This window comes from Durio zibethinus, chromosome 26 (genome assembly GCF_047325235.1).
Source record: "Durio zibethinus cultivar Kanyao isolate XHJ-2024 chromosome 26, ASM4732523v1, whole genome shotgun sequence".
Lineage (NCBI taxonomy): Eukaryota > Viridiplantae > Streptophyta > Magnoliopsida > Malvales > Malvaceae > Durio > Durio zibethinus.
The window spans coordinates 1,942,934-1,955,707 of record NC_143187.1 but is presented as its reverse complement, the minus strand read 5'-3'; the positions used below and the strand labels follow the sequence as shown (position 1 = coordinate 1,955,707).

The following is a 12,774-nucleotide window of genomic DNA, read 5'->3' as shown; positions in this document are numbered from 1 at the left end:
AAGGAAGACCTCACAAATCAGAAAGGAACAATAGAGAAAAGGACATTGGTAATACCCAATGATATCTTTAATTTTATTTATTTTTTAACTAACACCACTAACTTCATTTGATACTAGTTGGTAGCATGACAATCATTAACCCCATATATTTTGAAGAAGTAAATTCAAAAGTGAGTTGAGTTTTATCCAACTCACACTTCTTATAATCTGTTTGTTTTATTTTTTGTTTTTATTGTTTTTATACAATTATTATTCCATACAACATTGATGATTTGTACAATTTTAAATTCCACAAACAAAATTAATAATTTTTTTATTACTATTTATGATTAATAAATTTATTAATCTTCATAAATAAATGTGTTTTCTGATTCCCATATATAGCAAATTAAAAATATTATGAGTAAATATATTTATCAATTAAACATTTAATTTAAAATCGATCTAATTTGTGTACAAAATTATAAAAATTTTAATATCAATAGTGTGAAATACACTACTTTAATAAATTCTATCACATATAGACAAAAATAAAAATTTATTAAGTGATAAACTTAAAAAGAGTAACTGATAAAAACAATAAACAAAAATAATAAAAAAAAATCTAAATTTGAATATAATATTAAACATCCAAACTAATAAAAAAACATACTTGAATATAAAATAAAAAATATAATATTTAACAAATATAAAATAATGTTACTTAAACAATTCCAAACCGGATTAATTGTTTTAGATTCACCATTGAATCATTGAATTACAAAGTCAATGATAACCCCAGTCAGCCCAGCATTATTCAGATCCCCGACTAATATGAAACCGGCAAGATAATTAGGGTGGCCATGCATGAGGGACATGGGTCCTATTTCCCACGAAAGCCAAAAACATAGATGATATGTCAAATCTTGTAAAAATTCAAAATCATTTGCAGAACGAATAACTGAAAAAATAAACGACAAAGCAGATATCAAACAAAAAAAAAAAAGTCATTCGAGAAATTATAGTGGACTCACCGCCGATTATCAGTACTACAACCTTTTTCTAAAAAAAAAAAAAAAAAAGTAGAGGTTAGAAATTGGTTGAGCTACGTACACCACACAAATAGGACTTGATATATGATACGAATCTATCTTCTAATCTAATTTGTGGCCTATAATTAATTAATTGAAAGGGTTTCTACCATATTTTTCTTGCTTTGAAATATATTAGATTGTTGCAATTATTATGGTTTCATGCATTTTATAGATTTATGATTCACAAAATTTAATTCTTAACATGTTTATATCTAAAGTTTTAAATACTAAGATTTAATGTTTGATAATTAAAAGGAAAAAGGAAATTCAATTTGTATTAAATGCAACTATGAAACAGAAATACAAATATCAATGATTTAGACTACGTATCCTTCCTATCTTATCTTGCAATTAGTTGGTTGGCCCATCTCCCACATAATTGACTTGGGAGGAATCGTCCAATCCTCCCTAATTGCTGGATTGAATTGATTTCCACCAAGAATTTAATGCCTCGTCCTTTTGAGATTTTTTTTATAAAAAAGGTAAAAAACTATATATGTTCAAATTTAAATTTATTTTTTATGATAATTATATAAATAAATTGAATTAAGTTTTGATTTTATAAATAATTATTTAAAAAATCATTTTCGTTATTTTTATTTTTTTAAATTATTGAATAATGAATATATTTTTTGCTTCAAAATTAAGATTTTAGTCAATTGATGATGCTATAATTATGATTGCCAAAATTTTACTCTATTAGTTTATACATCAAACATCTGTCTGTTCAACTTTTATGTTTATCAACAATCCAACTTTATTTTGGGTCTTTGAGAATTGCACAGACAGTAAGAAATTCTGATCAAATTCCTATTAAATTCTCGATTTTGAACACGTAATCTTTAATAATTTAATTAATTTACATATCATCTGAGTTAATATTTAATTAACACAAAAAACTTACTTTAATTTTTATCAATTAACTTCAAATTTTTATCTTAATTTAACACGCTTCCAGCAGTTATACCCATATTCCATAATCAAATGCAGAAAATTCATCACTATTTTTTTACAGCCAACGAAAAAAAAAAAAAAAAGTCACAAAAGTTTATGTAAAACGCCGTACGTAAAGTTCTTCCCATGCACGTTGTAAAATATATAAGACGTGTGCAAAACATGTGCAAGTGAAAGGCTAGTTTCCATGATCTAATCGATTTTACGGCGTAAGAAGTCACTGTAGCTAAGGCTGCAACCGGCCTTCCTTAAAATCTTAATTGGTTTAAAGGTTTTTTTTTTTTCTTTTTAATCAACGATCTATAGGATAAAACACTAAATTCAAATTTAAGATATTGAAATTATAGGCAACTACAGGCACAGAATCAAACAATCCAACCCCGAATTGCACACTGATGTGTGGTGCTCATGCTGATCATTCATACTGCCCACACAGGCAAATTCTCTATGTGACTATATATATGGTCTGTGGTCCAAAGGGAACATTTGGGAGTTGTCAAAAAGAATGGGCAAGAAAGGAGACAGCCACACACTCAATCGCATAATTTTTCTTCTCATGATAGGGGCTTTTTGTGAAGATATATATATATATATTAATTTAAATGTAAATTTAATTTATAGCCGGGGGAACCACAAAAACGATGTACATGTGTGACAATATTGGTTCCAATATGGCAATATGAACAAACTAATCTAGGTTACATTATTGTATCGTTTCACGGTAATTTTAAACTCTGCTAATCTTATATATGCACACTCGCTACTGGGTAGAAATTTTTTATACTAATATTAAAGATTAAGTGTTTGATAAATTGATGTCATGAGATCAGACACCAATTCAGTCGACGAAATTATTTAAAAAGGGAAAAAAAGTTAGTTTTAAAACATATAGATTCATTTCTCACTCTATTTTAAAGGAAAAGTAAATTACTATTATAATTTTATTAGTAATATATATTTTTTATTTTTTATTTTTTGGTTCAACAAAGTTTAAGTGATGTGAGAGTATTATATTTTAAGATTAAAGCATGTCGTAAGTTTTCGTAAAAATTTATATTACATTTACAAATCGTTTACTAGAATTATCAGCAATAAAAATCGATTTTAAACCTATTATAAGAGAAAATTTTTATCATATTTTTTATTTTATAATTTATCTTTTTCGTTAAATTCCTTAATTGTGTTTGTATTCGTTGACAATATGTAACATCAACCTTAGTAAAAAATTTTAAAATATTATAAATAGATAAAAATTATAATTCATTATCTCATAATTTTTAAATATTTTTTATTAATTAGTAAGTGTTAATTTTGATAATGTATCATTGCAATTGAGAATCCTCTTCTTTAAGGGGAGCAAATTTGGCATTTCTTGCTAATGGAATCGATTTCTTAGCTGAAATTCATATAACTAAAAAAAAGAGATAAATAAAAATCTAACACATTATTATATATATGTTCCTGGCAAGACATCACCTGATATGTATTTTATCATTTCAGTATATAAAATAAATGGTGAAAAATTATATAATTATTTTATGAAGTAATTTTTAATGTACCAAATAAAACAAATTCTATGCATTTATTTTTTGGTAGGAAATGCTATGTATTTTATCTTTTGAAAACAACTTCTAGCTAGTACTCTAATTTCTTTTGAGCAAATTACTTTTTGGTTCCCATTTAATATTAAACCCTTAACTACTGTCATGTGGGATTTGGGCTTCGGAATTGGACTCAAAAGCCACCCAGTCCAAAGGCCTATGAATTGTTGTCGATTTTTTTTATTAGTAATGTAAGGTAGTGCAATCTTGCTGCCAACAGGAATCGGCCATTATGGTTACGACCTTGTGTGATAACCTAAAGGTCGATGGTTCAAGGCTGTAGGCATCGCTGCTGTTGCCAATGATAATGATAATAATGATGATGATCACAATTAAAAAGAGGTATTCTAAAATACCTTTTTTTCTCATGAATTTAGTAATGAATTCCTTCTATAAAAGTTTAAAAGTGTACGGCTTTCTTTGATTTATGAAAATATTTTTGAAAGGAACTATCAAATTTGATTATTGGTATTTAAGATTTTTTAGATGTGCTATATTAGAGAACAGTTTTTCGATAGTAATACCTTTTTGGTGTTTAAAAGTACATTTGATTTTCCATTATAGTTTACATTTTTAGTGCATTTTCTGAATGGTATAAAAAATTTCTAGATACATTTCAAACAAAGTCAAGTTTCCCAGCCATTCAAACTAATTTAAAGATGAAAATTATAGGAGTACTTCATTATAGTACAAAGTATGGTTTCATACTTTCATGTATATAGGAAATAGAAAAAAGATCATGAATACAATGTTTAACGTGTTGAAAAAAGTGAAGAAAATAAGACGAATTTGGCACTAAAATTGAGGCTCAAATCCGACAGACAGGTTAGACATGTGTTAAGACTTTTGTTGCTGAAGAACCCGGGGCTTAACTCATGAAAAAGACTTCATTTGTCAAGCTAGGATTAGGAGAATGTTTTCCAAGAATTCATGAAAAAGCCCATTTGAGAGACTATATTTAGGTGAAGTTTTGTTTGCACTGGGCCATGGTCACAGGCTCATCCCCAATGAACTGTGTGTTTGGGACAATACTTGATCCTTAGCATCTTAATAACACCATATTGTATGTATATTCTTCACATTTATGCTGTGCGCCAATGGCTAATCGAACTGATTTGCAGGACTTGTGCAAGCTGTCAAGCACCAAACTCTGGTCACTGGTTAGATTTTCATTTTCACCTGCCCGAAAAGAAAGCATGTGGATTATATAGCTATGAGAGAAATGGAGAAAAGTCATCCCAAGCAAGGAAATTCATAGCTGCCATGCCAAGTTAAGTGAAATTCAAACCACAATGTTCTGTTTTTCTTTTCTTCTATAGGATATTTGACGTATCTGGAAGTCGATTTATTTTATTTTCAACCAATTGCCAATCCTTGCTTCATACACCACAATTATCTTCTTAGTAAAGTTACGTTTCAACCACTTCCTAAAAGGTCAAAGAAGCAAAACTGTAGACCACACTCTTCCACAAAATTTCTTATAATTTCATTTAAGCTGATAAAGAAACGGGTTACATGATAGATTAAAAGTCAAAACAATTATGATACCAGAAGTCTAAGACAAGCACAAAAAAAAAAAAAAAAAGAACGGTAATAATAGTTTGTAATTTGATGCATCTATTACCTAGGTTTTTTTCTGCCTCTCATTGTCATATAACTCTATACAGACAGGGTGAGAAAACGTTTTGGGTCTTTTCATTCTAAAAGAGAGTCCGAGTTAAGCGGGAGATTCTTCAGTTTTGAGCAGCTGAATACCAGAGAAATGAGAGAAGAGAAAAGGGATAATACCTTGTGATTTGGACTATTTGATGCTTTTGCAATCTCCGTCATTTCATCATTTTGTTTGCTGGACCTACAGTTGAAAATTTCATGTTAAAATAAAAGAAATCTCATCCAAAACACATGTCCCCATACAAAAAAATGATATAACATGGTAGGGAATAGAAATAGATGTTGATAAATCATATGAAAATGAAACAATGTGTTAGAGATAACAGTTTAAACAAATGAAACAAACTGCCACAAAATGTAATTGAAAGTCTTACAGTACTTTTCAAAATATCACACCTTTAATCATGTCTTCAGCTTCATTTCACCATCACTGAGGTTCAAAGAAAGGCAAATATGCATTTTGAGTGGCTTTATCCTTCCATTCTAGTCTTTCCCACCACTCCTTTTCTCCTTGAATGCAGATTTGATTTCCCTTAGCACTTTCGGCGTTGACCGGGAGCTCCCCCAGCTTCGGGCATTCTCTTACAACAATTTCTGTCAAACATGGGAAGGGTAAGGCATCCCAATATATACTCTTAAGCTGTGGTAGAAACTGTAAACCGAGGTTTTGGAGCTTAGAAAATGGGTTTGGTTTCAGATTTATAACCACATTTGCGACTTCACTCAGCTTTTCCTCACTCATTATTTCTTCCATTTTAGCGCAATTAACAACCCAAAGAATCCTTAGATTTGGAACAAGAATAATCCATGTCATGTCCCTTAGGTTGCCGCACTCAAATATTGTCACCTCTCGGAGTGTGGGAAACAGTGAGGTTTGTATCATTCTTCCTTCCCCTAATTCGCTCACCATCTTCATCTCTTCCATGCTTCCACATTCACTGACATCGAGCCTCTCCAGGCGCTCCATATTTGCTAAAGACAAAACATTCAACAGCTTTGTCTCTTTAAAAACACAAAGAGATAGTTCTTGAGTGCAGCATTCTAAGTTGCGGAAGCTCAAAAATCTTTCCAAAGCGAAAGCGCTTCTTATGTGAATACTCAGCATATTCAAATATTGCAGGCACCCCAATTCTTGTACTAGACCTTCATTGCCATCATTCAGGAGATTGTCTTCATCTGTTTCATTTGGATTATGAAAACCATTACTCGGCCTTTTCAAATGTTGTAAGCACTCCAATTCCACTATTGCGTCGTCATTATCACTGTTGAAGTGAATGTCTTGATCCATTTCATTTGCATGATCAACAGGAGCACCAGTACCAGATCGAAACATTCTGAATATTTGCAGTTTTGAAAAGCTAGATATCAGTTTTCGTGGAATTCTTCTAAGCACGTCCGTGTACCTCAAGTCCAAGTATTTCAGTTTTGCCAGACACTTCATCTTAATGGGCAACTCTGTTATACCTGTCCGTGATAGATTAAGACATTCCAGTGAAACCAATTCTGAAATTCCCTCAGGCAATTCACTTAGACCCCTGTTACCTGCCAAGTTCAAAACTCTAAGATTAGGCATGAATTTGAAGAAGCCATCGCTGATCACCTCCAACTCATTATAGTTGAGTAATAACGTTTGAAGATTAGGGCATGTAGGTGTTTCTGTGAGATATTTAATTTTATTTCCGATCAATGATATTCTTCTAACATTTTCCCATTTCCCAGCATCTGGTGTATCAGTTAATTGGAGCCCTGCTTGAACAAAGAAACTCTTTTCAGCTGCTTCAGATTCACATGCTATCCACAAAGTCATGTCACGAATCACATCATGCATCTTAAGATAGTATTCACCCTCTTCTTCTAACAGGCAAGCATTAACAAGAGAATCAATGATACTGTATCCTTGCAATCGAGCTCTACTTACATTGTCAAATTCATCCAAAAGCCCCTCACAGAACCAATACTCAATTAGCTCAGATTTCAAAATAAGAACATCTTCAGGATACAAACAGCAGTATAAGAGGCAAGTTCTCATTGTGTCACAATGCAAGCTATCAAAACTGAATTTTAAAAGAGGATACACCTCTTGCTCCATTCTTGCCAACTTATGGGCAGATTTCTTCAACACCTCAACTGCGTATTCCCATGCTTGGGGTGTCTTCTTGCTAGCCATGGCTCGGCCAATTGTAATTAGTGCCAGAGGCAGTCCACCGCACTTCTCAGCCAACTTTTTAGCCAACTCTGGAATATCCGGATTGCTGTTGAGGGTTTCTTCTCCAACTTTCTCTCGAAACAGTTTCCAAGCTTCATTTGCTCTCAAACAATCCACTTTGATTTTTTGAGCTTGCATTTCATTACATATCTCTAAAAAACGAGTAGTAAAAACTACTTTAGAACCATTATCTTGGCTAGGCAAAGGGATCCCTATTTTGGTTAAATGCACCCGCTCCCACACATCATCCAACAACACAACAAATTTTTTCTTGTTCAAAATTCTGAAGATATCTACAGCTCTCTCATCAGAACTTTTATTCGCCATCAACTCATTTAAAAGGCCTATCCTTTTCCCAATCTTTTCTTGAACATTTTCAACCGTATGATCTTTAGACACCACTACCCAGATTACAAGATCAAAATCGAATCCTGCAGTACTCAACTTGTTGTTAATCTGGGTCAGGAGTGTCGTCTTCCCAACTCCTCCCAGTCCATACAGACCAATCATTCCCACTGATTTGTCTTGGAGTAAGGTCCAAACCTTAGTCAATGTTGATTCCAAGCCCACTGTGGGTTCAGCCGGTCTTACAAGTACTGGAGTCGTGGGTTCGTTCTCAGCTACCTTATCAAAAACTCCTTTCTTCTTTAGCTCAACAATTTCTTTAAGTTTTGTAGCCACTCGTCGACCAAACTTGTAGCTAGACCTGCAATTCTTGGAAAAGTAGCCTGCCATACATAATTTCCCAGTTTCTTTGGAGCCATCCTTTATCAATTCCTCAGCTTCCATTACCACAGTTTCCACTCTTGAAAGCCACATTTGAACTTGGCTAAGCCGCTTGATCATTTGTTGTTGTTCAGCACATTCGACCCTCCGATGCACGTCATCCCTGAGCGCTTTCAGTTCCCCCAATGCAACACTTAGAGCTCTAAGATTTTTTTCAAGCTTACAAGTGTAATTTGCACGTTCTGTAATACAATTCCAACAACGAGAGACTGTGTCCTCTGTTGAGATTGTGATTGAGCACAAATTACCCATTTTTTGATAGAATTAATCTTAATTTTGATTGATAAACAAATTAAAAAGAATCACTGAGATTTTGGCTTTGAGAAGAATCGTTGCTCTTGTGGTCAAGAGGAAGATGTTAGTTTGACCAAAGTGAGTCAACGCCTTTTGCACTACCAACAAATTCTGGCTACACATGTTTCGAAGGGATCCTATAATGTTGAGACTGGAGAAATATTGTTAATTTATTATTATATAATTTCTCTTTGATGAACTTCTGAGAGTACGTATATCTTCCTACTAAATTTTATTGTTTTCTAATTTTTGAAAATATTTTAAAAAGTTATTTTAATATATATATTTTGATTTTTGACGTGTTCCTGCACACCACCGTCCACCCATGGTTATGCGTGTGAACTGGGCACAATTATGGATCCCACAAAGACTAGAGACTCCTACTTTTTTCCTTTTCCGCTCTTTCGGGTTTTGGCCCACCTTGTGGTTGTCATTTTTGTTCATACATATTAATAATATTTTGATAATATTTTAAATTGATTTCCATGTTAATGATATATTTGTAATATTTTAGATTAATTTTAATGATAATATTTTAATAATATTTTAAATTAATTTGATATTAATTTAAAAATATTAACTATTGATTTATTTTATTATTAAAATTAATTTAATCATTATTTTTATTTATTATATTTTTTATTTTATAATATTTTATCTTTGTATAAATAGGTTCTGAACCTCATTGTAAAACATAAATTATTATAATAAAAGTTTTCATCATTTTCTTCTTTATTATGGTATCAAAATAATTTCATTTTTTTATTTTAAAAGTGAATCACCTTGAAATAATTAATATTTGTTTATACTCATCCTTAGTTAATTTTTGTTTCTAATTTCATTTTTACTTTCACACTTCAATTTTTTTGGTTTCTCTTTCTATCTTCAATATTCATATTTTATATCAACACTCATAATTTCTCACGTATCCATTTCATTTTTTTTCAATAAAAAGCTTAATGACAAGTATTCAATGAGAAAATGTACAACTAATTTTAATTATCTTTGATAGAAATAACTATAATTGATGGGCTACGACTATCATAGTTATCTAAAAGGGATGAAATTATGACTTGTTACTAAAGAATGCAAAGTACCATAAAGGAAAGAAAAAAAATCCATTGATAAATTTGTAAATTGATTAGAGGAATGGGAAAGTAAAAATCATCGAATTCTTATATGGTTCACTAACACTACTTTTTCTTCTATTAATATATAGTTTGGATGATTTGAACTTGCTAAATATGTTTGAGGTTTTCTTGCGACTTGATACAATGTTACTACCTTTGCTTCTCAATATCATATTTTAACCACTTTATCTCACCTTTGTTAAGAACCAAGTCAGTTGATAGATGATTTTCATTCTAAAATGTAACATTTATAAGATATGCTTGAGAATTCTAAGCCAAAATTCAAGGACGAAAGTGATGCTAGTAATTTATTATTTATCAAAATCAAATTCATCTTATTCAATTTCTAATAGCATTTTGAGATTAATTTGAGAATACTACGTCTTCACTTTTGTGCCGATATCTTTTATCAACTATGCATAATACCCTTATGGAATTGATATCTAAGGAAACTCGATTAAGTATGAGTCAAACTCATAGTACTACTACTATTGTTGTTGCTACTCTTTAGAAAAATACTAGCTTTACTTTTCACAAGTCTTGTTCACAATGTGGGGGGACTAATCATCCCATTCATAAATGTAGAGTTAAATATCACCATAACATTAGTTTAATTCATGATCTACACATTGACAAGATTATTGTAGCAATAACTACTGAACCAAATATTTTTAAGTTTTCTTCTGAAACCATTACAATCTTTACCATTGATTTTCAAATTTCATTCAATAAAGTATTATCTCAATCTCATATTTTTGCCATGCATGCTGCCACATCAATTAATGTTTGGTTCTTTAATATTGCCTGTAAAAATCATATGACTACTGATCCTTTTTTATTTAAAAGCAAATGACCTGAATCTAATGGTCCAATCATTAAAACAACAAATGGATCTGTCTTAAAAGCTAGCCATAATGTTAATATTGAAACCTCAAAACTATGTATATCTAACATTTATCTTGTTTTTAATAGTGCCTTAAATTTACTTTTTACAGGCCAACTTTGTGACCTTAGTTTTGATTTACATTTTTCATAGCAATATGATTGTATTGTGTAAGATCCTTAAACATGTCAAAAAATGGGATAGGACGTAAGATTAGAATATTGTTTGAGCTTAAGACTTTGAAATTTTCTTAACATTTGATTACTGGTGCTATATTTAGAAAAATCAACTCTTCAATTTTTTTAGATTATGACATTCTACATTAGGGCATGCATCTATTTCTAGAATGAAGTCATTTGTTTTCATTGATTTCTTAGATAATATTTCTCATAATATTTTCGATTGTTTATCTTATCAACTTAGAAAGCAAAGTGCTTTACCATTTAATAAAAATGATTCTATCTCATCTGCCCCTTTTGATTTAATCTATTTTGATAGTTGGGGTCTAGTTCCTATACCAACCTTAGGAGGTTCACTTTACTTTGTTATATTTATTGACGATTTCTCTCATTATACTTAGATATATTTATTTAAACAAAGAATTGAACTTTTATCAATTTAAATTCAATAACATGATACAAACTCAATTTTCTAGAAAAATAAAAATCTTTAGGTCTAACAATGTTACTGAATATATAAAAATTGAGTTTGTAACTTGTTAAAGGATGGTGAAACTTTTCCCTGTAAGTCTTGCCCATATACTTCACAACAAAATGATCGAGATGAAAGAAATAATCATTATATATTTGACATAGTTCATGCCATTCTCATTTCTTCTTCTTTTCCTGAATATTTTTTAGGTAAAACTATTCTTATTGTTGTTTACACTATTAATCGTGCTCTCACAATAGTATTAGGCATATGGTTTCAGTATGAGTGTCATATAATGAGGTACTTGATTACTATTTTCTCAAAGTTTTTAGATGTGCTTGTTTTGTTTTACTTTTTACTCATGAAATGACTAAACTTAAACCTAGAGCTAGATTGTGTTGTTTTTTAAGTTATGGTACAAAATATAAGATTACAGGTGTTATGATCTAATACCTAAATGTCTTCGTATCTCAAGACATATAGTTTTTTAAGAACATTAATAGTACATTTGTGTTCTTATTATATTCAATATGCTCTTCTCCATGTATTTTTATATATTCATTTTTTTATTTTTCTTTAAATGATGAGATTATTATAGGTACTTTTGACTCAAACAATGATCTATCTTCTTTTAATCCTACTATGTTTGATTTGACTGAGGCTCTTGTTGATACAGTTGTTCCCTTACCATATATACTGCCCCCATTTCATTGTTCTACTCGGGTAAGAAAACCTAACAATCAGCTTCATGATTTTCACTGTTATTATGCTTTAGCCACGTTACATGAACCTCATAATTTTTGTGAAGTTATCTTTAATCTTATGTGATAATGTCGTAACAGTTTTGAAATTGTCAGACGTAAATGAGTTTTAAAATCAAAATAAATGAGGAGAGTTACCACCAATCTTTGTTAGAGTGTGATTGACCACCAAAAAATTTATCTTTTTAAGAAAACTATAAAAACGGGTTTAAAATTTGTCAAAAAGATAAATTTTGATCTACGAAAAATCAGGTTGGATCCTAAAGTCGGTTACGTGTGGGAAAAGATTAGCACCCCCACAACGCCCATAAATTGGTATCATTTAATTACACACTATTTTTGGTGTTGGATAAAAATGATTTTAATTTAAAATTTAACATTAATTCCCTTCATTTGGAAAAATAAAATTTTGCTAAATTTTTTATTTAGAAATATTGAAAAAATCTTTAAGTTAAAGAATTATCTTAAAATTCTTTAACATCTAGGTTGAATTTAAAATAACTCTTTTCGCTTAAGATTTAACACAATAATTCTCAAAATGAAATAACAATCTTTATAAAAAATAATTATTAGTGACTCTCCAACATCTAGGTAAAGTACCAAGAATTATTTCTTTCTGAATGTTTATTTTATTTTATTTTATAATATCACAAAATTTTTTTTTAAAAAGTATTATTCTTTTCTATTATAAAATATTTTATCATCAAATAGTGAACAAAAATTAAAGACAGAATAATGCAAATAATTACCAATGATAACATGCA

The 12,774-nt window shown here is 30.3% G+C and overlaps 1 pseudogene across 1 annotated transcript; it reads right to left on the bottom strand.

Moving 5' to 3' along the window:
• Nucleotides 1-4,314: 4,314 nt before the first annotated feature.
• LOC111318530 (putative disease resistance protein At1g12290 pseudogene) lies at nt 4,315-8,719 on the bottom strand (annotated as a pseudogene). The gene is made up of 3 exons (XR_016334247.1): nt 5,696-8,719; nt 5,417-5,480; nt 4,315-4,807 (listed from the first exon to the last, which is right to left on the bottom strand). The product of XR_016334247.1 is annotated as a putative disease resistance protein At1g12290 pseudogene (transcript).
• Nucleotides 8,720-12,774: the final 4,055 nt, after the last annotated feature.